The sequence below is a fragment of the Ambystoma mexicanum genome, chromosome 3p (genome assembly GCF_040938575.1).
Source record: "Ambystoma mexicanum isolate Mex_15411 chromosome 3p, UKY_AmexF1_1, whole genome shotgun sequence".
NCBI classification, from domain to species: domain Eukaryota; kingdom Metazoa; phylum Chordata; class Amphibia; order Caudata; family Ambystomatidae; genus Ambystoma; species Ambystoma mexicanum.
Genome location: NC_090925.1, coordinates 1,203,114,475 through 1,203,142,094, shown reverse-complemented (window position 1 = coordinate 1,203,142,094; position 27,620 = coordinate 1,203,114,475). Strand labels below are relative to the sequence as shown.

The 27,620-nt window shown below is 46.2% G+C and overlaps 1 long non-coding RNA gene across 1 annotated transcript in view; it reads left to right on the top strand.

Annotated features, from left to right (window-relative positions):
* Positions 1–25,541, top strand: part of LOC138581356 (uncharacterized) — an 88,162-nt gene extending 62,621 nt beyond the window's left edge. Inside the window, exon 4 of the long non-coding RNA XR_011304526.1 lies at positions 25,361–25,541. This is a non-coding gene — a long non-coding RNA (uncharacterized lncRNA). The remainder of the gene's footprint in view (positions 1–25,360) is intronic.
* The last annotated feature ends 2,079 nt before the right edge of the window (positions 25,542–27,620 follow it).

Below are 27,620 nucleotides of genomic sequence, written 5' to 3'. Positions count from 1 at the left end.
CCCATCTCTCCTCATACTCAGTTTCCCGATGTTGTCGAACTGCCTGAGTCTTCTCATACCAAGAGAGCATCCGCATATCCGACACCCAGTTCTCGCAATGTGGCTTCTTCCTGGATTTCCACACCATCATTATTTGTTTGTTGATGGCGAAAAACGCCTAATATAAACCTACATCTGAGAAGGGAGCAAGTGTCAAGCATCAAATGAAAAATAAAGCAGTCCTTGTGGCATTGTGTCAAAATATTATACAATAAAATAATAATAATAATAATAATAATAATATACAATAAAATACAAATAAAATGCAAAATACAAAATACAAAAATAAAAAGGGTCTATACTAAGAAACCTATTGCCAAGCCTCACAACTAATTCAAAAAAGGGTGTGGGGTAGTTATCAAGAAAGAAGTTTTCATAAATAATATATCAGGATGCAGTAGCTTGGGTCTCCCTTCCCCACGTTTTGAGCACGGGGTAAGGTGGGATCTTGGAGCACAGAACACATTCAAGCTTTCTTAGCGCGAGCCGACGGTTCAGTTTCAGCTAGCACAGTACACACTCGAGCTGTCTCAGCACAAGCTGATTGTTCCATTCAAGTTGTCACGGCCAAGTCTTGTTTAATTTGAAAGCCTCTTGCCTTTGAGGGCCTGACATATTCAAATAGTAAAAACAAAAGTTCCTTTAACCAAATAAAAGTTCTTTAGGGTGATAATGGTTCGCCCCTGGTCCCCCTCTTCCGGGCACTGACCCTTCTCAATTCTTAGCCACATTTCACGTTGGGTGACAGCTTCACCCCTGGGTCCCCCTTTTCCAGGGACCGACCGCTAACGTATTGTATTCCACACATTACATAACAGTTCTTTTCTCAATTAACTTTGGGTGATAACTTCACCCCTGGATCTCCCTCGTTCAGGCTCGGACCCTTCTTTACTGCCAGTACCCTTCTGCCGGGTTTATTATGGCTTTCCCACATATACATTGGGTGACAACTCCTCTTCCGGGCGCAGACCCTTCTTGAATCTCAGCCTCTCTCCTCCAGGTTCACTATGGCTTTCTCTTCAGCAGGTTTTACTTCCCTTGGTTTCTCAATGTCTTTTCAAACAGTTCACTGTGGACATCCCTCGGCCGGGTTCACGTTTGTCAACACACTGTTTCTTGGGACTTTAGACTTTTCCCCTCTTCTCTGGCACGCCTCCTTCTGGTTCACTATTGCCATTTCAGTACTTTAAATATTGTCGGGGTTCACTTCCCTTTTACTTTCACCATGCATGATTCACTTCCCTTTTCCTTCCTAACTGTTTGTAGATCAAAGTCTTTCCATTGTCCAGGGATTTTGCTAGACCTCCTGTTTGACCTCTTTTGGCGGCTCTCCTATGGCCTTCTGGTATCTGTAGTTTTACTTAATATGGGATGGACCAGAGTCTCTCGAGTTAGCACCCACATGGTGCCGGTTCCCTCTGCAGCTGGTCTTTCCTTCACACATGTACAGTTCTTTGAACTTCTTTCACCTTGCCACTTTGTGACTTTCATTCAACACAGTCCGGTTCTTATCAGTTCTCCATTCGACACACCGGCTGTGATGAACCGCTTGGCTTTTCTCGTCACTGGAGTCAAGGTCAGTACGACAGTTGCGGGAGCTTCCCTCTCTCCTGCTTATCAGCGTCAACAAGCTGTGGGTACCGCCGGCAACTGCTGCAACACACTCTGTCTATTGTCCTCATTCTTACGATTCCTTCTGTGGGGGTTTCGCGGTTTTGCGTCGAAAAGGACAAGTTTGTGTCTCTTCTTGTAAGTCTCTCGATATTCGCTGCCTTTCTCTTCCTTTTCAATTGCTGGGTCTGGAAAGCCGCCTCGCCGTGCTTACTGCCTCGCTCGTACTGTGCTCTCTGGCAGAACCTTTTATCCCTGTGGGGAAAGGAAAGAGCTGTGAGGTGTGTCTCATTCTGGTTAATTGCCTGGCCCTTGTGTCCGCTCATGTCTGGTAATCAGCTTTAGTGTTAAACCTTTGTGTTTTATGTCAGGAGAAAGAAGGTGGTAGAGTTTTCAGATATACTACAGGGTCGGAAGGGAAAGAGGTGCTTTTTGTCTGAAAGGGGGGAAATTAGAGTGTTTGATTATCAAACGGGGTATTGAGAGGAAGATGTGTTGTATGGGATTATAGTTCTCTTGCCAGGGGTTTGGGTAAATTCGGAAGGGTGAGATTTGTGGGGGGGTGTGGAATAAACTGGAATGACCAGGATTATTGTCAGAAAATAAACAGGGGGTTTTATGGGAATGGTAGTGCTTTGTCTGAGCAGGTTGGGAATGTGGGAAATGATAAATCAAAGGGACGTGAAAAAGATGGTTGGGAGTATTCGGGCAGAAAACAAGAAAACAATGACTCTGGGAGTTGTGGGTTTTGAGGGTAACAGAATTCCTAGTTGTTCTACTAGACTTGTTGGGGTTGCAGGATGTTAAGGGAGCTTCTTTGGTTGTAAGGGAGGTGGATGCAGAATAACCAAAGAATGCTTTGGGTACGTCGTCCCTGGTAGAATACTGCATCTCTCTTGGGTTATTCCCTCGAGTACAACCCCGGGCTTCCCCACCCTAGTGAGCCTTTCTCGCTCTTTTACCCCTAGAGTTGGAATCCGAGCAGATTAGCCCCTTCGTTGGCCACCTGAATAAGGGTTTCTCGTGGTACGCTATGTGAGATACCTTCAGGTATTTCACAGTTTCCCTAAAGGCTTGATGCACCATTTGCAAATAATTCAAAATAAGGCTGCCGGACTGAATTTGGATTTGAGAAAACATATCATGCCAGCTATTGAAGCCAGGCAGTGTCTATCTTTAGTGAGGAGGGTATCACCCTTTACCCTTACATTGTAACCTTGTGCATCATCCAACAAATGGGCGGTGGACCAAGCTAAATCCAGCAGAGAATCATCAAGAAGCACTTCCATCCTTGGGTAATAATTTTTCAAATCATGTTTTGTGCTACCAAAAAAAAATGTGGTGGCTGGCTATTGAACATTGCAGGAGGTTCTCTATGCAACAACCATCCCATTAATCTGAGGTCACAATCTGTTCAGGAAACTGTTGAAGACACTCCATTCCTTGCTTGCCTTTGACATTTGTTGAAGATGCTGGCCCATGATAATTTATTTATTTTTATTTATTACATTTGTACACAAAAACCTGAAGGCATCTAGGTGCTGTGAGTTTAGAGGCATGGTTACAGGTATGTACAAGTCAGGTATGCACATGAGATTCCAAGTCACATCAGTTCAGTAAAACAGAAATGTTTTGAGTTTTCTTCTGAAGATAGAGAGTTCTCCATTCTGAGGTGGGGTGGGAGGGTGCACTTGGGCGGGGAAGCTGGATTCTCCTGCTCTGGTTCTTCTGAACTTAGGTATGTGCAGGAGTTGGCATAGGCAGTTCTGGTGGGTCTGGAAGAAGTTGGTTTCGTGATACGCTCTGAGAGGTATTGGGGAGCCGTGTTATTGATTTAGCGGTGGGTCAAGGTAAGAATTTTGAACGAGCTATGATGCAGTCCATCACTGGCAGCCAATGGGTGTCTCTACTGGCTTGAGAGATGTGGTCTGATTCTTTTAGGCCCAGGCAGCGCGGAGGGCGTTGTTTTGAACAGTTTGTAGTTTATGCAGGTTACCTTTAGAGGTGCCAGCAAGGAGAGAGTTGTGGTAATTCAACTTTGAGCAGGTGGTGGCTCGGGCGTTGTTGATGCAATTGCCGGTGGAGAGGTATGGGCGGCAGCCGTTGATGAGTTTGGTGGTATATGCTAATGAGGGGGCGATGGAGTTCACATGCTTGGTGAGTGAGAGAATGGAGTCCAAGTTGACGCCCAAGGTGTCTATTACCGTGGAGACCAGAACGGTTTGTTGTCAATGGTGAAGTGGGAGTATTCAGGTCCTAGGATGGCTAGGTGGGCTGGGTTGCCGACAAGAAGGAGCTCAGTTTTATCCTCATTCATACAAAGCCCATGGGTTGCCATCCAGGAATGGAAGGATTCATAAATGCAGTTATTTTTGGCAGTGTCTTGGTGATGGATGCCGGAGGGGGGAAGGGTATCTGGGTGTCGTCGGCTTAGTTGGTATATTTTATTTGGCGTGAGTCGAGGAGGTCAAAGAGGTAAATACGTTGTAGAGGGTGGGGGAGATGCAAGAGCCTTAGGGGACCCCACATGTGATGACGATGGGGTTGGAGGAATGGTTGCCGAAGAAGACACGTGAGGTGCAGTTGAACAAAAAAGATGTGATCCATTGGAAGGCTTCGGGGGGAGAATAGGGCAGCTGTCGGGAGGATGTTGCAGAGTATGGCATGGTCAACCAAGTCAAAGGCCGCAGATAGGTCTAGTAGCATGAGGAGAGAGAGGTTGCCAGAGTCACAGCCATCATCTAATTGATTTTTTAGGTCCAGGAGGGCGGACTCCATGCCGTGACCAGGTCGGAAGCCGGATTGGCAGGGGCTGAGGAGGTGGTGTTTTTTAAGGTGATCTTAGACCTGGAGATAGGGGGCGCAGTCTATTATTTTCAAGAGGAATGGGATGGAGGTGATAGGCCTGTAGTTGGCGGAATGGCAGGGTCCAGGGAGGGTTTCTCGAGGTGGGGAGTGATCCAGACTTCTTTGATGGAGGATGGGATGGAGCAGTAGTCGAATGATGCATTGATGATGGCAGTGATGAGAGGGATCAGGAGCTTGGAGCGTTCTTTGATGATGGGAGCTGGGCAGATGTCTGCTTTGCATATGGCGGGCGTGAGGCTGTTGAGGAGCAATGCAACCTCTTGGGTGTTGACGTCACTGAATTTGAAGAGGGGGTGCTGCGCAGGTTTATAGGTGGGGGCTATAAGGGGCTGCGGTGGGGGCTTTGAGGGAGACGCATTTGTGCTGGTATTTGTTTTAAAGGAGGGAGATTTTGACTGAGAGGGCTTGCTGCACACTTTTGCACCAGGGATCATCTTTGGAGACAGTGGAGGGGGGAGGGATGGGGACTCAAGCTCTCTGAGGATTCGAAAGAGTTCACCGGAGTCCGATTACACAATAGCTATTCTGGAGCAGTATGTGGATGCTCTGGCGAGGTGGATGGCATTCTTAAAGGCTTTAGCATTGGAGGCAAATCTGTTCTTGTTCTCAATGGAGGGACATGTGCGTCAGGCACGTTCTCTGGCCCGCTTTTGGAGGGTGTGGAGCGCAGGGTTGTTACCAGGTATTGATAAGAGAGGAAGGCTTGGGGGAATGTTTCTTTAGGGCGCAAGAGTGTCCACAGCCGTGGTGAGGGTGGTGTAGTACAAGGTGACTAGTTTGTCGATGTCATTGCCAGCAGTGGTGGTGGGGTGTGAGTTGAGGAGGGGTAGGATGTGGTCGCTGGTGATGTTGCGGGTGCAGCAGGAGTAAGTGGATGGGGGCTGGAGGGGGATGTGCAGGGGGCAGGTTGCCTGGTGGGGATGGAGAAGAGGATGAGGTGGTGCTCTGACCAGGCACATGGGTGTTGGTGATGAGGGAATGGCAGTTATGGTCGAGCAGCCAGTCCAGGGTGCGACAGAGGTGGTGTGTGGGGTTGAGGGTCCTTTGAGAGAAGTTGAGGGAGTCCATAGTGGAGGAGAGGGATGTGGTCTGTTTGTCAGATGGGTCCCCGTAACCTAGGTTGAAGTTGCCTAAGGCGATTGACTTGTATGGGGTTTGAGGTTGTGCAGGAGGAGGTGGGAGAGGTCATCCTAGAAGGAGGAGGTGGGGCGTTGTGCGATGCTGGTGTAGGTGGCTGGGGACGAGTGGGGAGTCGTGCGCATAGGTGGGCGTTGTGCAATGCTGGCATAGGTGGCTGGGGGCCAATGCGGGGTTGTGCCCATATGTGGGCATTGCAAAATGCTGCTGTAGGTGGCACAGGTTCAGTGGGGTTCATGCGCATAGGCAGGCTTAGCGCAATGCTGGCATAGGTGGCTGGGGGCCAGGGCGGGGTTGTGCGCATAGGCGGGCATTGCAGGATGCTGGTGTCAGTGCCCGGGGGCCAGTGGGGATTCGTGCACATAGCCGGGCTTGCACGATGATGGCATAGGTGGCTGAGTGGCGAGTCATGTGTATAGGCGGGTGTTGCACGATGTTGGCATACATGGCTCAGTTGGGAGTTGTGTGCATAGGCGGGCATTGCTTGATGCTGGCGTAGGTGGCTGGGGGCCAGTGGGAAGTCGTGTGCAAAGGCGGGCTCTGCGGGGGACTGGCGTATCTGGGTGCGGAGAGCAATTTGGCATCTGGGTGGGTGTGAGAGGGGTAGAGGGGCGCAGGGGTGGATGAGGGAAGTGCAATTTAGGTGGATGAAGAGTAGCGAGCGAGCGCGTAGGGGCTTACCTTGGGCTTTGGGCAGATAGTAGGCAGGTGCGAGCGCTGGGGCTGGCTAAGGGCCTGCAGTGGTTAGGGTGGGTAGGGCGAGCATTGCGGCAGGCTGGAGGGATGCTGTTGTAGTCGTGAGGATTAGGAGTACGTTGTGCACCTTTAGCGCCAAACACCTGCGCGGCGCACAACACTGTGCTGCAGTGTTATTATTATTTTTATTTCATTCTTCTTACGCGCCACTTGCCTGTAGGCCTCAGGACGCACAAACGGGCAGCAAAAGGGAAAGATCATTCCACTCCTTAGGGGTGTGAACGTCAAAATGTGGCCCGCCAAATCTTACAAGTTTAAAACGTGGCAGCGTACGTTTTTGATCAACGCTAGAACGCAACTTCTCACTGATTGAGTGGCTGCCCGGCGGTTCATAAAATATAGAGGTGCTTTGGAGGTTCGGCATTTGTATGGCAACGATAGTGTTTTGTGAATAATCCTATGTTTAACTACAGAGAGCCAGTGTAGGGCACGTCTTGCGGCTGTCATGTTTAGCTAAACTGCAGACGGCCCTGACTGCACTGCTTTGTGTCTGAAGAGAATATCGATTTGCCTGGGAAGTTCCTATCAGAAGACTGTTGCAATGGTCCAACCTTCATTTGACTAGGGCTGTAGCAAGAAAGTGTCTATTTTCCTCTGATAGGTAGGGCTTTATTTGGTTCAGCAGCCTCATCACATAAGAGCAGGAGGATCGCAGAGTGGCAACATGCGATTCGATTTCATGGAAAGTTCAGATTCGAAATACACTCCCAGTGTCTTGACTTGTGTGTGGTAACAGCAATTTTACAACCCATGATAGAAATATAGCTGTATTGTGGGTCAGGTTTTTTTCAAGCGGGGTCCAGATGCACCATGTGAAGACACTGAAGTCCCGGCCCACCGGTTGGTCGCGCATTAAGAAGATTGTTGTACCACTCGCGCACATCTGCTTTTATTGTTATTTTTATTTATTTGGTTGTACTGAACTTCGTCCCTCTCTGGCAGTTAACTGCTCCTGAATGCCCCAAGGCTTTCACTGTAAAGAGACCTCCCTCCCCTCCTTCTCCTTCTCCTTATAACGTTCTCCTTATACCTTTTTTCTCTATTTCGACTTGGGGTTCTGCAATGACGTGACTGTGTTCTCGGTTGGTGCCTTACAAAACAACAATGAATATAATAAATAGCTCACACAGTCTTAGACTGTTCTTTGCATTCTGGTCCTTGTAGTCTCATATTTGTGTTAAAGATGCCTCAAAACTACTGGTGAGAGATTACAAATAAAAAATAATGTGGATGGAACTTGAAATCTTCGAAAGCAGAACATTTGCATCCACATATGTTTGGGTAATCGCACAACCTTTTTAGCTTCAATGATATAATGTGAAAGCTCAGATTAATGCCATGATCTATTGCAACTTTGTCAGCCAAAGTCACATGGGTGTCAGAGATGATGGCTTTAAAATTAGGAGAGTTTTATAGTTTCTGAGCCCGTCAAACTAGTAGGGGCTCATTGTTAGTAACACTCAGGTTGAGGGGGCCTCAGAGATACATCACCTTACACTAGGCTAGGGTGACGGAGACCCCTTGACTAGGTGTTTATCTAAAACACAGCCTTGTGCAGCTCAGACTAGAAGGGTTTTAATGTCAGCACTTTTTAGACCGAAAGGACCTGAGAGCCGAGCAGGATCCCTTACATGGTGACAAGACAAGGAGTCTACCACAGTTAAAGACCATTCCAGAATCATAGTCAAAGCCTGTGAAGGAACACAGCCCTCAGTCAATGAAATAAACAATAAATCATGGGCCGTTCAGAGGGGTGGGAAAACAATGAAATGAAGGGGTGAGCCTGAAGGTCTTTTCATTGCAGGATATACGAGAAAGAGGAAAACAAATGTTTAACCTCATCATGGCGTCATCTCGTGCCCCAGCACTCAATGCTTGCCTGTGATCAAGTGGACCGCGCATGTGCGCCTAATCTGCTCAGTACAGATTTTATGACTTGCCCTGGCTAGTGAGACAAGGCCATTGAACTGAAGCTAATAATGGTCCTTGTTGGTTCAAACCAGCGAAAACATTGGACCGCTCATCAAAGGCAGAAGCTGTCACAGGGGCGGAGGCCTATGCCCCTCACCTGAGGAGGGTGGGACGGGAAGTGCAAGCGAGCAGCCATCTTTACCCAAAACTACTACACTGCATGGTATCTCTCACCATGAACATAACTGACAGACCAATGTTTCTTAACAAAGAGGGATATTTTTTTTGGGCGGAAGGTGGAAATAGCATTCCGGAAGGTCCAGTTAGTACATCTATAAAGTTTGGTTTTCAAGTCCTGCGAACGGGATAAAAGTCGTGAATCTGGAGGGCAGAGCGGGTTGGTTGATTGGGAATGGGTTAAGACTGGAATGCTGTCCATTTGTCTTGCAAGCAAACCAATTAATCCTTTTTCTTAATTCATTATTTGAAATTTAAGACTATTTGTTTTGACATTCACAAGCACTTGAGTTTAAGAGAAGGCTGAGTCAGCTCAAGCAGATTAATATAATGGCATAGTCTAAACTCCCTAGTTTTGGAATGTCTCCTTAAATAGGAGGGACACGGAATGAGACATCTTCAGACAGCGACAGTGTCCCTACGACTAGGAGTATCTCAGAGTTAGAGGCCCTCTCCTAAGCAGTTGTTGGGGCATATTAAAATAGCAGCGTCACAGATCCAAAGCCCTTACATCAGGAGAATATAAATGCCCTTCAGACCAGGTGGCATTTGCGAATCGTGTGGTGTGGATGTGTGCAGCCAGAACTTGAAAGTACCTTAGTCCCGAGTGTCGGTATAATTCTAATTCGAAAGTTACAGCCCAAGATCCAGAAAAGGGAAGTCAGTGCGGTGGGGCTGGGTTAACAGCTGGCCTGGAGTTGGTGATAGAACTGGAGACATATGCCCCCATATTAAGGGAAAAGTCTTAGCAGTTCAGTCTTCTTTGAACTCTGACCGCAAATGTGAAACTCACTAGCTGTTCCACTCCTGTCTCTCTCCAATCATCTGGCTTTTAGGAAACCTGCTCTTTTTTCTTTTGTTAATTACAGGCTTCTCGTTCTCAACTGGCACCAAGAGTCCTCGTTTTTAGTATGTACTCTGTACTTCTCAAATACTCCAACAGGACAATTAATTGTGTTTACAAGCCTTACTTCACGTCTTTGACCGAGTCATTAAAAAAAGATAAACTCGTGGAGCTGTTTTAGCCTCATAGCAGTGTTCTGCAAATATATATGCCTAATTTTGCTCTGCCACAGCTGATTAATGACCTGCTCTGGCATTAGTCTGACTGTAAGGCGTGCCTCTATGAAAAGTTTTTGGGGCCATACCCATAGATCACTTGCTGCTTATGAATGCCCAGGATCTTTTCCTTGGATCTCTCCTGTGAGTTTTGAACACAGCCCTCTTGGCAGTTCTTCTAGTACAAGGACATAGCACACTGTACCTTCTTACAAAACTGACACTGAGGATTCATGACCACGGAAAGGGACTGTTTGCTAACAGTTACATTTGGCTGCTTCTAATTAAGTTATCATTCATGGCAGCCTGCAATATCCGCATAAACGCCTGGACATAATGTTCTTATTACAGGTCAGTTGTGACATCACAGCTGACCGGTAATAAGAAAATGACATCACAACTGCTCCATAATCAGTTATTACGCTTCACTTGTGACACCACAATGAGCCAGCAGAGAGAATGTCAGCTGTCACTGCAGCCCTTAATTTAAAGCAAGTTTTCTGTGACACATTGCAACCGGTAATTGACCACAAACTGTTTATGGTAGAATGTTTAATTTGTGCACTGCTGAAGTTTAACTCACGTGAGCAAGAATCTGCATGTTATTACTTATTTTAAAGCACAAAATGAAAGTGTTTAAAATACATTTTATTAAACTGTGTTCAGCAACACATTAGGAGTTGCATTTTTGCTTTTTTAAATCCAAACAGATTTTATATTGATTATAGGGATCAGCAAATGGTAGATCTTACATTATGTTAACCAATAGACGACTTATTAAAGGGAATGGCAGAATGTGGCCATGCATTATATGGAATAAGATACCCCCTGCAATGCATAAAAAGGATATTGTAAGTCACCTTGGAGTTCGGTGACCTTAAAAAGGAACTCCTTCGGCCTCCTTCCTCTATTTAGTCAGGAACCTCCTCTGTGACTTGCAGCACCCTTATAATGTATGGTAGGGGAGGGGGTACACTATCCCATACACAATCCGTATGTAATCAGCTATGACATGGTCAATTAACCTGGGTATCACTGGTCAGGCTCTGGCATGGCTGACCTCTTTCCTCTCTGGTCGACCCTCCCAGGTCCAAATGGGCTCCTTCCTCTCTGACATCTTTTTCTCCACCTGTGGTGTCCCCCAGGGATCCAACCTCTCTCCCTGGCTTTTCAACCAGTATCTGGCACTCCTTGCCCACCGCATCGCCGCCCTCTGCCCCCACTTCCAGTGCTATGCGGACGATACCCAGCTCATTTTCAGGCTACCCTCGGCCTCCTCCTCTCCTTCCCTCATCTCTGACTGTCTGTCTGCTATCCAGGAATGGTGTGCCGCCAATGACCTCTGCCTTAACGCCAGTAAGACTGAGATTCTACTCATCGGCGCACCCACTCCCTCCTTCCCTGCAGCTCTCTGGCCGGCCTCCCTTGGCCCCCTTCCTGCCCCTACATGCAAGGCTAAAAACCTCGGGGTCATCTTCGACTCCACACTCTCCTTCTCTCCTCATATATCTGATGTCTCTAAGAAATCACACTACCAGCTGCACCTCCTCAGAGGTATTCTTCCCTTCCTCTCCTTCCCCCAGAAGCTCACTGTCTCCCGAGCCCTGGTTCTCTCTAGGCTGGACTACTGTAACAGCCTCTATCTTAATCTCCCTGCCTCCACTCTCCGCCCTCTGCAACTTATCCAGAACAGAACTGCGAGACTTGTCCTTGGCCTCAAGCCCAGGGACCGTATCTCTCCAGGACTGAAATCTCTTCACTGGCTCCCAGTGGCTGCGAGGATTAAGTTCAAAACCCTCTGCATTGTCCACAAGGCCTTCTGGGGCTTGGGGCCTAAATACCTTCAACTCTCTCTTCCTAAATATCTTCCTTCACGAGCCCTTCGCTCATCCATCTCTAACTCCCTCATGGTCAGCCGCTTCTCGAAGCAACGCGCTGGGGGTAGATCTCTCTCCGCAGCAGGGGCCTCCCTCTGGAACAGCCTGCCTGCCTCCCTGAAACTTGAGGAGAACCATCTCCGGTTCCGGAAGCACCTCAAAACCTTCCTCTTCGCTTCTGCCTTCTCTCTCCCTCTCCCCTGCTAAACCTGCTTAACTCCCCACTGAATTCTGTACTTAACCTGCATCTGGGCCACTCTCAGCGACCTCGGTCCAGGGCCCAGCCACTCTCCACTTGCACTGCCCCCCTGGCTCCCCCTGCACTGTGGGACTGTCACTGTATCCCTACAGCCCCCTGCTCAGCACTTGCTCTGCACTTACCTCGCACTTGCCACTAGTTGGCCCTTTTTATTTATTATTATCGTTATTATTTCACTACGCCACTTACCTTGTACTGCACTTTTCCCCCCACCTCCTCCCCCTGCACTTTCTCCTTTTCCCCTTACCTCTGCACTTGCGCGATCTGAATGACACCTGGCCTAGTAGGATCGCTTGTCCGTCTTCCCCTTGTTTCCCTCCCTCCCTGCCTCGTCGCGCCTTGAAACACTTGTGTATAGGCGCGTTACAAATACCATATCATATCAATTGCTATTTCCGGAAAAATAGACAGAACAAAACCGCTTAGCTTTGCTGCTGATAAAAGCTATTCACTATCCGTTAGGGACATTTGTAAACACGTTTTTGTATGGCAAACGCCATGTTTATATGTTATTGACATCACGAGCTAAGACATTATTTTTATTGCCATCTTTCTCGACAAACGAAGCAGCCATTCTAGGCCTGTAAAGCATGTAACCATAACAATGTGAGGGTAATCGCGGCATCTATCAAAACTTACACTTGTGGAATCAAATTGTATTTGTAAACACAATGGGCCTCATTACACGGATGGCGGTAAGGATTTACCGGTACCGGTAAATCCTTACCGCCTTACTACGAGGTCCCTTTGCGGGTTGGGGGATTTAACGCCTGCTTTTTGCAGGCGTTAAAAACCAACCCGCAAAGGGACCCAGGGAGCAAATTACGGTACCGCAATTTGCGGTACCGTAATTAGCGCCTTCCCCATTCCCATTGAGCCCTATGGGGCAAAAATGGGAATGGGGAAGGGCAATGGTGGAAGGGGGAATTACCGCACCGCCAACCTTGGAATGGGGCGGTAATTCCCCTTTCCGCCAAGGCGGTGCCGGTATTTTACCGGCATGAACCATGGCGCTAATAGCACCTTGGTTCTCCGCCATCCGTGTAATGAGGCCCAATATGTCCCACCATTGCTTAAGCTGAAAAGCCAGCACGGTAAGGGAACAGACGACTTGCCTGGCAACTAGTGGTGCTGTTCTTATTCTGGAGTTTTGGGTAGCCAGAGGGAGGAAGACGTGGGGCGTGGGGCACTGCATGCAGACTTTTTATTTTCACTATGGGGGCAGACATCCCCCCGAATATGTGCAAGCTACAGAGTAAAGCCAAAACGCGTGCACCCTCCTCTGTGAGTCGTTTGCTCGTCTAGAGATATCGGTTTTTTTAAATAATGGGTAAAAATGGTGAATGTTAAGGGACATTTGCCAGAAGATATTGTAAACATTTTTTTATGGTAGATGGGTCGTTCTGTACATACGATATTTTCCAATGCTTCAGATGCTCGGTGTGGGAGTGAAGTTGCTGAAAAGAGTAAAGGGAACTGAATCCTGACGTGGCCTACCATCAGGGACGTCTTTAGAAATACATAGTTGGGGCACCGCCATCAACATGTATGTGGAAGACATGTCTCTATGTAAATTACATATATTTATAATAACACATTTAGAGTACATGTTCCCGTGTCTGCTGTGATGTATAATGTATTTAATTTGTCTTCATGTAGACTACATGTCCCCGTGTCTGCTGTGATGTATAATGTATTTACTTTGTCTTCATGTAGACTACATGTCCCCGTGTCTGCTGTGATGTATAATGTATTTACTTTGTCTTCATGTAGACTACATGTCCCCGTGTCTGCTGTGATGTATAATGTATTTACTTTGTCTTCATGTAGACTACATGTCCCCCTGTCTGCTGTGACATATCATTGATTTCATTGTTCTTCAGGACAACCATGACTCACAGTTTTCACCTTACAGTATGCACTATGTAAATAGTTAAAAGTATAATTATATAATACATGGCAGCCTGTAATACTCTAATATATGTCTGTAATTCATTTTAAAGGCTAGATGTGACATCACTACTGGCTTATAATTGGAAAATAACATCACTACTTCACTGTAATCAGTTATTAGAGTAGGTTCAAATGTCACAAGGCACGCTGATTGAGCCTACAATTAAAGCCATGACAAGCCTATGTTATTGCCGCAGGAGACTTTTCAGTCACACATGCATCCAACATTAAATTGTGTACCAATTTAAAATTCTTCAAATCTGCCCTGGAAACACAACCCAGTTGCCATAGCGCATTTGAACATATCCACCTCCTCCCATTGCAGAACCATGGTCCACCTAACAGGACTGACACACACACATGCTTCCACAATACGGTCTGGGTACTGTAGAGGTTTCAAAGAAGCAATCTGACACACAGTTGGCATGGTGGTGGTTATAGTCTTTTATTTATGAAAAAAGACCCTAATTATGGCCATCATCTGAGAGGTGTTTCCCTGCATCAAACTAATACTAAACGATCCATCAGAATGTCCGTCAAAATTAAAGTCCAACATCCTGTGTCACCACCTACTTCTATCCCTCACCCTAGAATAAGACTAATATAATTTTTTTTTTTTATTAAACCTTTATTGTATTTGTGTTTGGCAGAAAAACAGTAAAGAATATGATTATCATTGTGTAGTATTACAGGCAAGAGAGAGCATAGGGCACCTCGGCGCACTTAGGTACAGGGACACAGCAGCCAACATTTCGGCATGTATCATGTATGCAGCATGATCAGCCCCTCCACCCTATCAACATGCAGATGCATCATTGTCCGGAGCCGGTTGATCCTTCTAGAGGTTGCCACGGTAGGACCGAAATTCCCCCATATGTCTTTGGGCCTGGATATGCCAGGCATAGTAGATATGTATAGTTCCTCACACTCATCTGTCCAGATCATGTTGGAAAGACATTCCCGTTGTGTGGGTGGGCTGGCCTTCTTCCAATTTTGCAGTATGCAACATTTGGCTATCACACCCCATGTTCAGCAGTGCCCGGATACGCTTTTCCTGGATGGTCTCCCACAGCCCAAATAGTGCCTCCATGGGGGTGTATATCAGTGGGCGCTGCACTATCTCTGCAAGTGTATCGAGTACCTGCTTCCAAAAGTTCTGGAGCTTGGCACAACTCCACATCATGTGTAGATGTCCAGCCTCATCGTTTTTTGCACCCACTTCTTTGGTCTGCGTATATTTTCCGGAGTTTTTCAGGGAGTGTTATACAGTTGATTTAGGAATTTATATTGAATAAGCTTGAACCTGGAGTTAATGGACATAGGTTTAGTAAATGAGCACATTCTGCACCATATCATGTCTGTAATTACAACATTCATCTCCTCTGCCCATTTTACTCTAGCGTGGGGCCCTTTTTGCCCAGCCTTGTCCGTTATCATCTTGTGCAATGTTGCCAACACCCTAAAGCATCCCTCTGAGTTGCATATATATGCTAGGAACACATCTTCTACCATTTCATCTGGGTGAGTATCCCATTGTTTGGCAACTGCTGCACGCATCCTATAGAGCTGCAGGGTGTCAATCGTGGTGCTCGTGGTCCCCTGTTTCCATGTCATCTGTGTTGTGACATACTTTCCCTCCAGGAATAGATCACCCACCCCCTGGTATCCTAGCCCTTCCCATCTTCCCATAAATGTGGTGTCCCAGGTGGGCCCCAATCACAGAAACCTTGCCAGTGGCAGCCACTTGTAGTACGGGCGAGTGGCCCCTGTGCATATAAATATACCACGCCATGTACGCAGTGTGGTTTGTTCTGGTTTGAAGGGGCAGTCGTCAGTGTATTTCCCATCTAGCAGTAGGGTTCTAATGTCGGACCTGCCAGCTGCCTTGCGTTCCAGCCGGACACTTGGGGGCGTGCCCTCTGTTCTGTACCAATATGTCAAGTATTACGCCTGGGCCGCCAGCCAGTATGTTTCCAGACTGGGTGCAGTAAGACCACCCCTTCTCATACGGGAGGGCCATGTCAACCCATTTCTTGCGGATGGTCCCTGCGTGCCCCAAAAAGTGCGCAAGTACGCCGTGAAGTCTGGTAAAGTACTCTTTACCCGGCCATATGGGTAAGTTTCCAAACAAGTAAAGTAGTTTGGGTAGGAGTATCATTTTAACAAGTGCAAGTTTGCCCGCCACTGAGAGCGTGGCCGGTCACCGGCGGGCGACCCTGCCCATCACATGACTTTGGTGTGCTGTATAGTTTTGGCTTAGTAAAGCTTTTTTATCCCACTTAGGAGAGGTGAGGCTGCTTTAGGAACCAGTTATTTTAAAGCCACTCTGTGCTTAAAACTTTAATATAGCTACCTGAAATGTGTGTTTATTTGCTTTTAACAAAGTGATTGTTGTGCTGCTTCTTCAGTTTACTTGGAACTTCCTTTGGATGCCGTCCACACGAGCAGTCCGCTTTCTATAGCACGGAGTGGGCAGGCTTGGCCTTTCCTCCCTTCACACGCCAGCATTTATGTGCCACGCGTTCCACCAGTGCAGTGGACGGGCGCAGAACGTGCAGAATAGGCAGTATTCCGCAGAGGCCCCATCCTCATTAGGCTTCTTTCCCATGCTCCTGATACTACCAGATGGCCATCTGGCTTTGTGATAGTCTCGGCCCCGAAGGAAACTACTCAACCCAATATACTACAATGTGCTCTACTTAACTCACGTTCCCTAGATGCTCATTCAATGAATTGCTATGACCTGCTATCCCTTGAGGGGCTTGATCTCCTCTTCATTACTGAAACTTGGTTTAGAGACACATCTGGTTCTGCCATTGTCCAAGCTCTCCCACAAAACTATGCACTAATACACGAGGATCGCGTGCCCTCCAGCCTGGTGGTGGGGTTGCCTTGAATCACAAAAACATCTATAAAGTTTCCAGCTTAGTCCCGAAGCACTCTCTTAAAATGGAATGCATTCTAACCCACATCTCCTTATCTCCCACCATCACTATTACTGTTCTCTTGGTCTATCGCCCCCCTGGGGCAGATACTACATTCTATACAGAATACCCAGCATTTGTGCTGGAGCTGCTAGTGAAATACCCTGACCTAATTACTTTGGGGGACTTCAAGCTGCCTATGAATCGGGTCACGGCTAAACCTGTTGCCAATTTTCTAGCGTTGATGGCTGATCTAGGCCTACTTCAGGGTGTCAACGCCCCTACCCACAATGGTGGCAATATACTAGATTTTATTTTTACCCCCGTCTCCTATGTTGATATTGCCATTCCTATTCCTTTAATTTGGTCAGATCACTTTATGCTACCTTTTTCTATTCCCCTTAAAACTCTACCTATTGTGGCCGCAAAGCCTGCCATTCTTAAGCACAGCTGGACCGGTGTGTCCAAATTGGAGTTGGTTAGCTCGGTGATTACACAGGAAGCCGCCTTCTTAAATACTGCGGACACATTGGCCCCGTTCAAGCTGTGTAAACAGTGCAATCGCCCACTTGAACCCTGGTTTTCACTGGAATTTAGGGAAAGGAAGCTTCACTGCAGGCAAGCTGAAAGAAAGTGGCACCTTTGCTACTCTGCCAAACTTAAATCTCTCTTTCGGAGCACCCTTACTGCTTATCACAGTGATATAGTAAATGCTAAACGAGTCTGTTTTGGGCAAACGGTGGAAAGGGCTATTAACAAACCTAAAGCCCTATCGAGATAGTCCAAACTCTGTCCAGTCCCAAGAAGGGACAAAATGCAGTTCCCCCCTCTCAGAAGCTATGTAACTCCATCTCCACCTTTTTCAGGCAAAGATTGTGACCATTCGAGACAACATAAAAACTGAGGCCATGTCAGCCACAAAGGATATGGCTCCTGCTATACTCCCTCGTATTGCAGGTTCCTGGTCTACATTCCCTCTTTTTTCTAACTTAGCTGAGAACAGTGATGCAGACCCACTGGCTGAACATTGCAGTTTGAAAGTTTTTTTGCCCTCCTCTCTGCTTCTCTGCTCTTTTCACTGTTTTTATTCTATTCTCTTCTGCTCTCCCTTCCCCTTCTCTCTGTCTCCTCCCCCTTCCCCTGCTTTTTTTCTGTGCACTTACTTTATAGGAATTGTCCCTGTACTTAGTATTATAGTAACAAATATTTGTCTTCCCCCTCCAGTACTATCTGAAATGTCGTCAGGCCTAGTACGATAGTTGCTTGCTTTGTTCCTCTCCCTCCTCTCCTGTAATTCTCCGGCTCTACCAGAAATGTCATCAGGCCTAGTACAGTAGTCGCCTGTCTGTTCCCATTTCCTTCCTATCTGTGTCTTAGCACTTGCATCTGAAATGTCGCTAGGCCGAGGATGATAGTTAATTTCACATTCTTGTTGTTCATGGCCTGTAAGAATGTTTTGTATTTTCGCTTGCTCCCTCCCTTGTCATGAAGCACTTTGAAACACATTGTGTATAGGCGCTATATAAATAAATTATCATATATCATTCCTGTGCCGTTTGCAGATCATGTTGGCCATTGGTTCTATTATTTGTGCGAATATGAGGGGCGACAGGGGGCAGTCCTGGCGGGTGCCCCTCTTCAGCCGCAGCACTGAGTTGTGAGTTCATGGCCACTCTGGCTGGTGGTTTGTATATAGGAGCTTGATAAATGTAATCATACTTTCACCTAGGCCGCATTTCTCTAGGATAATGAACATATATTCCCAGGAGACCATGGAGAAGGCCTTTCTGGCATCTATGGCCACTGCTACCGCCGCGTATCTGGTTTGATACGTGCCATTATATTGACCAGGCGGCGGGTGTTCTAAGCTGTGGATCTGCCTGATCGCTATGTACTAGGTGCGGCATAAGGGAAAGGATTCTATCTGCAATGATTTTGGCGTCCACATTGATTAGTGACAGGGGTCTGTACGATCCGCAGTCCCAGACCCTTCTCTGGGGATCAGTAGACTTATTATGGCCATTTTGACGAGAAAGTCCTCCTCGGATGCTCTCTTCACTGTTGTTAGGGTCAGACCTTTCTCTGGTGGTCAGTGGGCTTATTGGATTGTGGTTAGGGTCCCTAACCCTTCTCTGGTGGTCAGTGGGCTTATGGCTGCCACTGCAACAAGGATGTTCTCCTCGGATGCTTAGTTTACTCTTCCAGTATCCAGTAGATATTTCATTACTACTGGAATGTGGGAGATCCTCCCTGATGCACTCAACACCGTTCAGTTCCCCATTAGCCCCATAGCTGCCACTAGGGTGATGAACAGTACATTGTGTCCCTCTCTCTGCCTACCCGGTATCCCTAGCGGGTCTCACATGCCTCTCATTACTTTCTCGTGAGATGCAGCATGTCACTGGTCCTTCCTGGGATGGGTTTTCTGGTTGGTGACTTCCGTGGCTCTTCTTGTCCACTTCGGGGATGGCGGTGCACCTTTGAGGTCCTCCACTCCTCACGGTCTTGGCTCCGCTCTGGGACCCGACGGTCCACGCTGGTGCGATCATGCCACTGCTACTTTCCTTTGGCCTTACAGCTTGGTCTGCTTATCTCTGATCCACAGTTGACTCTCGCAGCTTGCCACCAGTGTAACCTAGACAGCCTTTCTTACAGCCCTCAGTCACAATTCTAAACTCTCTGGCTCCAGTGGGCTCCTGGCTCTCCTGTGTTCTGACTTCCTTTAGTCGCTCTTCTCTTTACTTTTTATCTTTGGGACTCCGCCACTGGCGCAGCATCAGCACCTGCAGATAATGTCTTTATGGCACTCCTCATGCCTCTGGGGAGCCACCTTGTGGCAGTACTTAAGAGTTGGTTACTCTTCATGGTTGGTGTGTTCTTCCTCGTCTCAGTATGTTCTGATCTGGCAATATCACATGTGCTACAAAAATACATGGGCTTACTCTCGATGGCATAGCTTGGTATGGAAGGGGGGCTAGGGAATGTTGGGTAGTGACGTGGCTCAACAGGCTGTACCCTAGTTGAGTCCCTTCCCATGAGGTCCACCTGCATCAAACCACCCGCAGGGGATTATTGGGTAGCGGCCGACCTCACTAGCCTCATGGAAAAGGGTTCCCCCTTGAGAGAAGTGATGACATCGTGCAAATTGTCACAGCACTCCTGGTGGGAGCACATTACACGACACCACGGACAAGCCATGACAATCTAATACTGATAAGTTGGTGATTTGGCACAGTATAAAGACCTATTAATGTGACATAACATTAATAAGGAAATTAGGTTAGTTTAGTTTGTTTATTTGTAAAGCGCTGCCGAACCCTGGGGTAGCTGAGCGCTAATTCTTTAAGTACAGCAATGGTTACAGAATGTTGCACATACAAGTAGGTGAGAATGGTACATTCCCTTATGGTTCGAGGACCTGGTTACAGAGTGGCCCTGGGAGAAGCTTAGTATATTATGACAAGGCGGTTACAATTACAGTTAGGTTTGCAGTATTTACAACAATCATTAGATTGATCAGGCGGGTAATAGAGTTGTTTCGGAGACATAAGTGCAGTATTGGATCCGTTAGGAAGGTCTGAGAGCCTGAATCTCGTTATTGTTGGGTACTAAGTAGATCCTTGACCTTGGCTCTGAATGACCAGAATGAGGTGTCGGCTCTTATAGCCATGGCCAATGCATTCCACTGAATAGCTGCCTGTACACGGAAGCTAATTTCCCCAGGTGTTTTCAGGTTGAATTTAGGTATTTTGATTTGGTGAAGGTAGGGTGATCTGGTAGGTCTGGAAGAGCGCTGTCTTGTGAATTTGGCTGAGAGGTAGCGTGGGGCAGTCTGGTATAGGCATTTGTGAGTGATGACCAACATCCGCAATTTACTTCTATTGTGGATGGGGAGCCAGTGGGATTCCTTTCTGATTGTGGAAATGTGAGTTTTGCGTGGGAGATTAAGAGCGCAGCGGAGAGCATTGTTTTGGATTATTTGTAATCTGTTCAAGTTGTTATTAGTGGAGCCTAGGAATAGGGTGTTACAATAGTCTAACTTGGATAGTATGCGGGCGCTAGCCAAGGTGAGGCGACAATTGGTGGACAGGAATGGTTTGCAGGCGTTAATAAGTTTGTTGGTATAGGCTGTGGCTGACATGGTGGCATTAATTTGTTTTTTTAGAGAGAGAGTAGAGTCAAGGTAAACCCCCAGTGTTTTGACTTCTGTCGACACTTTTATGATGTTGCCATCAATGGAGATGGAGTGGTATCTTGAGTCCATTTGGTTCAAGCGATTTTGTGACCGGACAATAAGCAGTTCCGTTTTATCGTCGTTTAAGCAGAGGCTATGGGTGTCATGAGTAGCCAGATTCGACCCTTCTGGACTTCATGGTCCATGATGCACCGCGGCATAAACACTGCAACTCATCCAAGATAGTCGACAAGTCAGAACCGTTGCGGTCTAGCCTTTGCATGCAGTCGCAAGCTTCCTAGAAAACGGCATGCCCCCGCGGCTCGACGCGTCTCAACTCTACCCCTACGAGTTACTAGACGTTGTTCGAGTTCGCTCTCTGCATTGCCCTGTATTTCTATCTTCCTTCTTTGTTCCTGGAACCCTCTCCCTTCCAATCCTTACCTTCCTATACCTTCCTTCCTGGATTCTTTGACATTTGTTCCTGGAATTCGAACGCTACCGGCTTGGCAGCCGGCTTCCACGCTGGAACCTGAGGACTCGCGTTCCAGCCTGTACAAGTCACGGTCGGTGAAAAAGAAAGAAGCCTCATCCCGGAAGAACACAAGCAAGGAGAAAAAGGTGAGAAAGAAAGAGGCTTTTGACAATGGGTGGCCATCCAAGCTTGAATCTCTAGATAGATCTCATTCACTTTAGCAGTATCCTCATCATAGCTCCCCGTAAGGTCGAGGAGGACCTGGGTGTCATCCGCGTAATTAGTATAGGTGACACCCAAGTTGTCAAGACGGTCTAAGAGGAGCTTGGTAAAGATGTTGTAAAGTGTGGGTGAGATACATGAGCCTCGGGGGACTCCGCATTGGATAGGGACAGGATCTGCGGCAGCACCACCCAACGGGGAGAAGACCCTGGTTGTTATGTCCGATAAAAAGGACCAAATCCAATTGGTGGCATCCTTAGAGAATGCAGCAGCCGAAGAGAGGTGTTCGGTTAGAATTTTGTGATCGACTAAGTCGAAGGCTGCAGACAGATCCATCAAGAGCAGGATGGCCAACTTGCCCTTGTTTTTAGCTTCATCCATTTGGATTTTTAGATCTATTAGGGCTATTTCTGTCCCATGCCTAAGTCTAAAGCCAAATTGTTGCAGTGCTAGAAGGTGTTGTTCTCCAAATGTTGTTGTATTTGGAGGTAAGCTACTCTATCTAGAATTTTTAGGAGGAATGGGACTGTGATAATGGGTCTAAAATTGGTTGGAATGCTGGGGTCTAGGTTGGGCTTTTTTTGGGCTTTTTTAGCAGGGGTAAGACCCAAGCCCCTTTGAGGTTGTTTGGGACGGTTGCATTTTCGAACGAAGTGTTAGTATGGTTGTGAGTTTATATTGTGCACTGATGGAGTTTAACAGGGAGCAAGACCCTATCCTTATGTTATTATTTATTTTAAGACAGAACACGTTTTTAGATTAATTTTATTAACACCAGAAAGATAGCTCTACATGTTGAGTGACTGAGATCTCTGTGTAACGTGCATGCCACTGCAGCTGTTATACAACTATGTGGGACTGACTCAGCTGCTTTTTTTCTGAACAAGCAAATCAAATATGTTTGTGCAAACCTGACTTTGTATAACCTCTTATATTACACAGTGTTCATGAATTCTTTAGATCTGAAAATAAACATGCAAAAATCTGCCGTAATGATTTTAGAGACAGGAACACAGTAAAAATGCCAAAGGTGGTAAGTGACGTTTTTTAGGATCCCAAAGGTAGAGGAATTTGATTATTTAGGAGTTTGTTTTTCCTCAACTCCTTAGGACAGCCATATTGGAAACAGCTCTTGAAAATAAAACAGCTGCTGGGGGGTGTCTCGTTTCATGACTATGTGTAAGGGCCAGCCCCTACATTTTGATTCTCAGGGCGTATAATACACAGGCGAAAGCTGCAGTGAAATTCGGTACTTCACTCTGTGGATTTGGGAACACCACCAGGCTACACATTACGGAAAATAACTTCTTTAAGAAATTGCTATGTTTACATAGATCTGCAGCTAATTACGCAACACATGAAGCGTTAGGTCAACGTTGTATAGACGACGAACTGAAGTTAGAACCAGTGATGCGTTGGATAAGGGTCTCGGTAAATGTTAGGGCAACACTTACACCGTTTATTATTAGAGAACTCCTTAAAAAGAATGATGCCCTTAAAATCCCATGGCTACAATATTTTAAGCAGAGTTTTATGAGAATTAAAGCACAAGCACTTTTTCACAAGCAACCACACTGGATGAAAAGTTGCGTTAGCATTATAAAATGCACTTAATTGCCCAGTCTAAGCATTCACCTGAATCTAGGGAGTTTTAAACATATTTTAACCATGGTCATGCAGTAATATCAAGCACGGATACTTTGCAGGTCTATTTGACATGGAGTAATAAACCTTATGATAGATGGTTAATTACGAGAGCGCGTTTTAACGCTCTGCCATTGAAAGCTATTACCGCAAAGTGGTAGGAACAGCCAGAAGACACAAGTTGCCCGTTATGTAACCATCCGAATGAAGATTTGCTACATGTTGTACAATTCTGTCTTGCATATTCGGGTATTAGACAAAGAACAATCTTGGTAATTTTAAAACAAATTAATTTTAATCAGTGTCGACCAACCCTTTTTATTTGCTCATAGCTAATTCAAAATGTGCAACCTGGGCCTTCTTAACTTTTCTGAGAGACGCGTTTAAGGTAAGGACACATCAGCCATGTTTCTCTGTTTGGTCACGGAACTCCTTTGTGACTTTCATTATCCTTATAATGTAAGCTAAGGATGATTTATCTCATAAACATTGTTTGAAATTGAGGGGAGCTGGGACTTATTTAGCTTGTGCTTGTGGCCTAGAAGAGCCTGCTTATCTTGATACCAACAGCTACCGGGAGCTACTTTTGGATCCCCAGGTCAACTGATGCCAAAGAAACACACCTATGTGATTTAACTCTGTGCACGAGACAATCGGAAAAAAAATACACAATAGTGCACACCAATATGACATTTAAAGCATAAGGGGTCATAAAATATGGACAAAATGACACGTTTGCATTGTTTGTGGAAATTAGATTTGCAGAAAGCTATGTGCAAGCGCCTCGTTCCCCGTTGGTTGCTATTGGTCACTCGCTAATGGTGGATACCCTGCTTATCCAATCTTATTTTCAATCCCTGCTTACTTATGAAAAAACAGTGTAAATTTAAATCCTGCAAGAGGGAGAGTTTTTATTTAGCACACATTGAACTGAATCACTGCTGGGTGAACCATATTTTAATAGTATTGGAACATAAGCCACAGTGAGGTAAAGTGATTCGCTCAGGATCACGTAATGTGTCAATTGGGAAGACATGAGTTGAGCTCGGGTTTCCTGGTTCCATGGTTTAACATTTAAACAGCAGTGTAGACTGCATCTACTTCTGTTTCATTTTCAAATATATTACCAAGTAGCAAAAACTACCCGTTCTCTGTACGGGTTCTGTGGACAGACATGACAACACTCTCATCAATTGTTGAAAATCAATGATCCTGTAGGTTGCTGTTCTGGTTCGCTTATTGCTTGATGTGCCTTGCAGCCTGAAGTAAACTGCACTGAGAATAGGCGTGTGTGGCTGGCTGACATACCCCATAGCAGACGTTGGGGGGAGGCGAGAGTTGGTGTGCTGCTGAATACTGTGACTTACTGTGCTCCCCCCAGCTGTCACCTCACCCTGGCGTGGTGCAGTTCGTTGCTGTGCAAATGTCCCAGAAACTGTGCATTTAAGGGTTGAGGACCGGTCCTTTTACGACCACAGTGATGTTTTGCTGATTTCAGGCAACCGTCTTATTTTTGAAGGTGCTGAAATGTGGGGAAAGGGGTGGGGTGTCCAAATGCCATGTAGACAGTAATGTCCAGAGGGTCTTAAAAGGTCACTATGCAAAATTTGGTGCAGATTGGTGAAACAGTGGGGAATTGTATTAGGAACAACGCTTCGCCAAGCCACAAAACCGCGAACCAATTTTGACTTTTGCTGGAATCCGGGGAACTGGGTGGAGTGGTGTCCAAATGTCATGTAGCCAGTAATGTCTGCAGGGTTCCAACTGGTAATTATGGAAAATTTGGTTGAGATCAGTGAAATGGTGTGGAATTGTATAAGGTATAGAGCTTGGCCAAGCCACACACCCACAAACAAATTTCGAGTTTTGCTGGAATCCGGGGAAAGGGGTGGAGTGTACAAATATCATGTAGCCAGTAATGTCTGGAGGGTCCTATCAGGTAACTATGTGGCGCAGATTGGTGAAACAGTGTGTAATTGTATAAGGAGCAACGCTTCGCCAAGCCACAAAACTCAAACTAATTTTAACTTGTGGTGAAACAGACACTTTTTTACCAAAAATCTTTATAGCCTGAAAGTAAGGTATTACTAATGGACGCTGTACATGTTATTCTTTATTATTTATTATGCAAAAGGGTATTTTTAATTATGCAAATTATATATAATTGAAGGTTATTTGTAAGGTATATTTACTATGTTTTTTGATCATTTGTAGATCATACTATTGTTTGAAGACCCCTGATGAAGAGAAGTTTTCTTGAAACGCGTTGGGTCACCACATGAATAAAAAATGTATGTTTTATGATCAAATCAAATTTCAAAATAATGTTTATATGTATATGGCTTTTTACAAGCTTTTGATAGAGTGCAGGCAACCGGAGTTCCCTAACCTTAGAGAACACTTTTTGTTTCAAAAATGTTAATAAAGACAGGTTTGCAAAACCATATGTGATTCTCTTCTTCAGAAAAAAGGGGTTGAGTCAATCCCACCAAGGTTGTAACAGCTGCAGCGGCCTGCAGGTTACACAGAGATCTCAGTCGCTCAACCCACAGGGCTATCTTTCAGCAGAGCAATGTTTCATCTCCAGCAACATGGACACTGTCCACATCCTCATTAAGGATCTACAGTCGACTTGAAACTGAAAAGTGAGGGCTTCTGCGGGGGCAAAGTGAGCTTCCTGCACCTGCTGCTACACGGGAGAGCTTAATCAGCCATACACTCAGCACCCTTCTTGGGGAGCAGGAGTGCTTGCAGTGCTGTTTCAAGTGCTATGCCTGTTTTGTTAGAACGAATACGTGTGTTATAACATCTGCTCGCTGCTTCTCGTTGTGCTTTGCTTTCCCTTTAAATTTAAGGGAAGAATTATCTGTGCTGTGTCCTTGAGGGAGGGAGAGTGGAGGGTGATGTCGTGTCATAAATAGCTCTCAACCTTTTGTGTCGCCATGGCACGTGAAAAGTACCTATTTTATTTTGGGAGGGTGAGAGCCCATTCAAGCTAATGGGTTTCTAAGGGGCTTGGCGGGGTGCCACCCGCAAAAAGCGTGTGCGTTGAAAGCTAAGGGTGTGCCTGTTACGTGACATGCCTGCAGCTTCATGTTAAATGTTAAAGGTATTTGTACCGCGCACCGTCACCAACGGAATTGGTCCCCAGGCGCTCTGGCGGATCTGTAAACGATAAGGTGGGATGGGTTAGTGAGGTGAAGAGGGAGTAGGATAGTGAGAGGTGTGGTGTTCTGTTGGCAGCTTCAACTCGGTGTACACCGGGTGCTGAGCTTTGGTGCGGGTATTGGATCGGTGTCAGTCCACGTGTACTGTTGCTCTGGCTTATGTGTTGTTGCAGTGTTGTGAAGTGCGTGCGGCTTGTGGTGCGAGAGATGGTTGTGTGAGTTTGAGTGAGACAAGTATGCAGAGTTTGAGCTTATATTGGTTAGTGGTTTACCTGACCTTTAGCATGCTAACATTCACAGTTTTGTCTAAGTGCGGCACTTGTTGGCTTTTACAATCCCATCTAGATGCGGCAGAGGCCAATGTTTAGAATTCTATCTAGGTGTGGGCATGACAACACTCAGTCTCTTCTAGATGCGGCGCAGGCTAGTGTTTAGAAATCTGTCTAGGTGTGGCACATGCTAACATTCAAGTTACATCTCGGCGCGGGAATGCTATCCTTCAATCAATCCTATCTAGATGCGAAGCAGGCCAATGTCCACAATTCTATGTGTGGCCTATGCTAGTCTTCAGGTTTCGCATAGGTGCGGGCATGCTAACATTCAAAGTCCTTCTAGATGAGACGCAGGCTAATATTCACAAATCTATCTAAGTGTGGGCATGTTGGCATTCAGGTTTCACCTAAGTGCGGGCATGCTAACATTCAAAGTCCTTCTAGATGAGACGCAGGCTAATATTCACAAATCTATCTAAGTGTGGGCATGTTGACATTCAGGTTTCACCTAAGTGCGGGCATGCTAACATTCAAAGTCCTTCTAGATGAGACGCAGGCTAATATTCACAAATCTATCTAAGTGTGGGCATGTTGACATTCAGGTTTCACCTAAGTGCGGGCATGCTAACATTCAAGGTCCTATCTAGATGAGACGCAGGCTAATATTCACAAATCTATCTAAGTGTGAGCATGTTGACATTCAGGTTTCACCTAAGTGCGGGCATGCTAACATTCAAAGTCCTTCTAGATGAGACACAGGCTAATATTCACAAATCTATCTAAGTGTGGGCATGTTGACATTCAGGTTTCACCTAAGTGCGGGCATGCTAACATTCAAGGTCCTATCTAGATGAGACGCAGGCTAATATTCACAAATCTATCTAAGTGTGGGCATGTTGGCATTCAGGTTTCACCTAAGTGCGGGCATGCTAACATTCAAGGTCCTATCTAGATGAGACACAGGCTAATATTCACAAATCTAAGTGTGGGCATGTTGGCATTCAGGTTTCACCTAAGTGCGGGCATGCTAACATT